Here is a 5,972-nt window from a genome sequence, read left to right as displayed (position 1 = left end):
AGTGGGTTGTCTGTCCTTTTGATTGATAAGAACTCTTCATACACTAAGAATTTTAAACATTAGAGCATGAAATATTGCAAATATATCTTCCACTTTGTTTTTTGTTTGTTTTTGTTTTGTCTTGTTTTGTTTTTGCTACTTGACTATCAGATAGTTGTTCACACTAAATGATTAGATGATAACTTGTAACCACGTCTCTTGCTTCTTGGAAAATGGTCCATATGGCGGCCCCTCAGCCTCAGTGAATTAGATGGATCTAATCCTACTGGTGTGGTAAGCAGCAATTATAGCATCATATAACTCAAAACTTCAAAGTGAAAGCTTGCATTGTTTCCCTATCCTTAGTATGTTTTGCAATATATCTTCCATTCATAAAAATACTTTACTTAAATGTGTCTTAATGGAGAAAACACTCAAAAAATTATGGCTTGTAACTAATATAAAATTAAATATATAATATACATAACATGTATTATATTATCATAATTATTTTTTTCCTGGCATTAATATCACCAGTTTACAAAAAACAAATCTACCTTGATTTTTGGAAGCAAATTTCTCCATGTTCAACATTTTAAAGGCCTTTTAAATTGAGTTAACATCAGAAGCCATGTGTTATACATAATGAAAACGTATTTCGCCTGATCCAGCATCTGACTCAGCTGCCACGTCAAGTGTCTCAGGTGTCTAGAACTATCTGACAACCTCCTGAATGTTATTTACTTTGACCAACTTAGTGGTAGAAATCATGAATGTCAAACACTGAAAATGATTGTCAAAACTTCTTTTATAGAATTCTAGGCAGAGAATGATGCTTTCCTCTAGGTTATTTCTCAAATGGAAAGGAAAATGTCTATATCTAATATTTATTTCCATAATCTATAATTTTTAGTATCAGTGTATAAGTTAACTCTATGGGCCTTTTCATTGTTAATACTGATAATGAATCCAATATTATTCCTGTATAAGGAGGTTTTTTTATCTTCAACTTTGATATAATAAATTTAGACCTTCAATATTGTTGTTCAGGAATCTTAACATATATACGACTAGTACATCAGAATTATAATTACAAGAAGGTGTGATGCTGGCTTCTTTTCAATTGCGATACTTACTCTTATGAGATACAAAATATTTGTAGTGTTCTCCTCAAGTTCTCTTTTAGATATCGTTATCTTTATTACATTTGTAGAAGAAAGAACACATTTCTTTTTAAATTTTTTTATTGAAGTATAGTTGGTTTACAATGTCATGTTAGTTTCAGGTGTATAGCAAAGTGATTCAGTTTTATATCTATATCTATCTATCTATCTATATATATATATATATTCTTTTCCAGATTCTTTTCCACATTAACTTATTAAAAGATATTGAGTATAGTTTCCTGTGCTATACAGTAGGTCCTTGTTGTTTATCTATTTTATATATACTTTATATATATATTTTATATATATTATATATCTTATATGTATATTATATATATTATATATATACTATTTTATATAGAGTAGTGTGTATCCACTGTTAATCCCAAACTCCTAATTTATCCCTCCCCCAATTTTCCCCTTTGGTAACCATAAGTTCATTTTCAACGTCTGAGTCTATTTCTGTTTTGTAAATAAGAACACATTTCTTTATTAATAATTTTTAATCAAATTGAATCTGGAATGGTATCCTTCTACTAGGGTCAGAAGAAAATCAACTCTCACACATTTTAGTTAGTCCCCCTGAAGTATCTTGGTAGAGGAACTAAGATGGATGTTATACTGTCTGGAGACCTGGGAAAGGCTCTTGATTTCAGTGGACTGGAACTGAAAGCCCTTTGCACAGGGCTGGCTGGCGTGATCCATCAAAGTCATGTGGTCTCTTGACTTGAAGTTGAGCTCAGGCCCTGAGATTCATAAGCTGAACATTTAGGGTTGTGATATTCCTTCTTTAAAAGCAGCACAAGATGCAAGTGGTGAAGTTTAGGGGCCGAGGGAAGTGATTGTATATGGAGTGAGCCTTTTTGAGGAGATGCTCTTCTTATCTTGGTCATCTTTTTGCTGCCCTCAGCATGTAGCACAGTGTCTCTTACATAACAGGCACCCAATAAATGTGTGAAATGAAGGAATGGAGGAGCAGCAAGTTAATCATACTGGACAGACAGTGTTGAGCTATGCAGTACACCAGAACACATGAATGAGTTGACTTAAATTTTCTTTTCCATGAAGATGTAGACATCAGGCATTCAGTTATGGCCACAGCATATTCAGGAATAAGTAAGGAGAGAGAATAAGTAAGCTAGTTTTAAATGTTGATGAGACTTGGTTCTATCCAGTTAAAATGACTTCCATTACTTATTCATTTTTCTCAATTGTTTAAAGGGTTTTAATAAAATCTTCTTTGTTTCAGCCCCCAAAGATTGTTAGAAATAAGAAATTTATTTCTGGACCTTGTAAGAGGATGCCTTTTATGATTTTGTAATGGGAGTGGCCAGAATTTATGCTCCAATACCTTAAAAATTACAAGAGAAAACAATTAAAATGCATGAAAATATACATTTAGAATCATTTTTATCCACTCTAGTTTTTTTCTTGATTAAATAAAATTATTTAAATACGTCTTAGGGTTAGGGTGACTCTAAGAAATGTGTTTCACGTAATCTCCTTACCTATTTTTTAGTAAATCACTAAGAATTGTAAATTATCTAAGTTTCTTAAAAGGCAGAGATAATTTCAGAAGTCATCTAATAATAATTCTAAATTGAAAGCAATTAACATAATTAACAGCATATCCTATAAATGAGGCAATTAAATACAAAAATAATTTAATAAATTTGCAGACAACTGAAATTAAGTTTTGAAAACTTAGATTGATGATATGTGATGTTAACTAGAGCACTGTGAGCCTCAGCATGTGTTAAGGCATATAGATGTTAACCACATATATTTGTATAGCCAACAGCATGTTGAGGTGTTATTACCAGAGAAAATTACCTATAGTCAGGCTGTGTTCTAAGAAGCTATACAGGGTAGAATTTATGACATTAGAAAGTTGTATCAAATCCTAGCATCTAGCTCTTAGACTGGCAGGCTTTGACAATTGATTTTACATACACTTGGAGAGCTGACCCCCCTCTTTAGAGAAGATTCATTTTAAAACCAGGAGGCTATTTAATTAATTGGCAGTGACAGTGATAGTCCTAGGAATCATAGTACTCTTAGTCCACTTTCTTTCTGTGGTCAAATTTTATTAGAAGCCAAATTATAACCCCAAACCACTTTTACTTTGAGAAATTACTCTTACATGGACCAGAAATACTATAAATCAGATCAGAATTTCTGGTAATGTGGCAGATTGCACTGGCATGAATATTCCCTCTCATTCCATTTATTTGATAAAATAAAACCAAGCAACAACAACAAAGGTAAAACCTAGCACAAAAGAAATCCTCAGAAGCCAGAAATAAAGAAGAAATTCAATGCCAGAACAGAAAACATGGGAGTGGACACTGTGAAGATCCAAGGCATTGTGCTGAAATATTTCTGTAAAAACTGGTCTGGGACAAATGGGGTCCAGCAGATAACAAAGACAAAACTACTCCACAAGAACACTTCCACAACCCTTGGTGCACAGGACTCCCACCTGAAAACAGGAACAACCTCTGCTGAAGATAAATTCACAATAAAAAGTCACAAAGTACTTGAGGAAACAAAGCTCTATGAAAAAGAGTTAATGAGAAAATATAAAGAAACCACAAAATTATTGCATTTAAAATAATTAAAGAGATAACATAAAGAATGGAAGAAAGATAAGAGCTATTGCATAGATACTGATTGGCAAAAAGGAAATGGTTGGAAAATGCCAAGCATTTGGGAGGACAGCAAATACTAGGAACTTTCATACTCTACTGTTGAGAGTTTAAAACTGTACAGCTACTTTGGAGACGATTCAGTACCACCTAATCAAGTTTACAGATACATACCTGCATCTCAGGAATCAATGTCCAAGGAGGTGTTCTAGATTAACTCTTATGTTTGTTTACTAGAAGGCAAATATAAGAATGCATATAAGAGTATTGTTCATCAGAACACTCCAAATACCTATTAAGAATAGAGTGATCAAATAAACTGTGAAAATACAATGGAAAACTCAACAGCAATAAAAATGAAGGAGCAACGTATATGAACTTTAGAAACATAACTGAGGGGGAAATAAACAAGTCAAAGAAGAAGACATAAAGATTCTGCATGTATGTTTTAAAATGGACAAAACAACAACATATTTGCACCTCATGTGCAAATTCTTGCTAAAATGCTTGGCTGAGCTTAGCAATGGTCCCCAAGTACAGACAACAGAACACAGTAGTTATTCCAGGACTCAAGAAGTTCAAGATCAAGGGCAACCAGAGTAGAATGACTAAAGCCCCAGCTGTAGATATCACCATTTGTTCAAGATATTAGGGGAATTCTAGAACTGATTTTGGAAGTAAATGTCCACTAACCAACACACATAGCATCAGCAGATATCAGTCAAACTTTGGCTTTTCTGCTACTCATTCTTTCAAACAAAAGCGAAATCCAACCTCCAGTCTGAGCAATTTCACACTGTTTGGTTAATGTGAAATGTGCAGTTAAAACAGTAATATTAAGCTGTTGGATGAAAATTTGATCAATGTAAAAAACAAAGTCTATTTATTTTTTTTGTTTTATAAGCTGACTTAATTATAGTATTTTCAGATTTTGCATGTTTTTTGTCTTAACAATAAGGCAAACTTTTACTAATCATTTGGTGTGTTTGTGTCTGTTTTGGTTTAGAAATTCTGCCTGTGTTTCCTAAACATCTCTGACTCTCTTATGTAAAGTTACCCTTTAGCTCATGATTCAGTGATTCTTTAATATCCTGATACCACAGGTACTTTCAAAGCCACTCACCATAAAAGGAGGAAACAAAAACATCCCTCTTTAGAATTATTCAGTCATTTTACTCCTTTTAACAGTTCCCACATGCAATATCTTATTTAAGCTAAAAGAGAAAACATTGGAATAGAAACACATTTCAGTAAATATTTTCACTTTTTTTTTTAGCTCAATTTAAAGGATAAAATCACAGGTATAATTACCACCTGTGTCAGATACTCTCACTGTCTATCAATATTCTCTCCTTTGTTAATTTTAAGAAGTCCAATTTTCAGCTAGGCCCATTGCTGCCCAAGTACACAAATGCATAAGAAATATTTAAAGCATTTGGAGGGTTAAGTAACTGGCCTTGGAGCCTATCTGAAACCTTCGTAGAAATTTCCTTATTCTTTTACTTGCTTTCTTTGTTACCTTTTCTTATTTTTCTTTGGTATATTTAATATCAACATATTTCATTTTTATCCATCTTTCTCTTTCTACTGTACTGCTCCTGCCTTATAATGTGTGCAGTCTCTTTTGATGATGTAGTTTCTGGTTGAATGCTAGTCTACACTCATCTCCCCTGTTCTTGGAGCATGAGGCTCTGTGGCCACTACAAGTGAGAGGGTCAGAGTGGGCAGTAGAGATGGGAGGAATGAAGTTTGCTTGATGAACTCTGATTTATTCCAGTAAACCCAACAATATTTTTCTCATCAGGACATCAGGGCATGTTAGTTCACTGCAAAGATAGCTCTGTATATTGCTTTATCATGAACGTTAGACAATTTGACTAGAAAAATAAGAAATCGTGATATAGAGAGGAAATAATTTGGGAAATCATCTAGAGAATGAGGAATATGGATAGAAAACTCAATATGGATGTAAAAGGATTAAGAGAATAGAGCGTGTATCCTGGCAAACTGAACGTATGTGTGGCACCCTGCTATCCTCTGCCAATATTTTACAAACCATGAAATTATATTCTTAACTCTTCTGCCTTTTTGCCTTTGGTTTTCAGTTTTTTTTAAATAAGCTCCTCTTGCCAACCCTGGAAAGATATCACACCAATTTTTATATGTTTTACACATTTTT

This window comes from Mesoplodon bidens (assembly GCF_964165515.1).
Source record: "Mesoplodon bidens genome assembly, chromosome: 1".
In the NCBI taxonomy this organism is placed as follows: domain Eukaryota; kingdom Metazoa; phylum Chordata; class Mammalia; order Artiodactyla; family Ziphiidae; genus Mesoplodon; species Mesoplodon bidens.
This window is presented reverse-complemented; position numbering follows the sequence as displayed.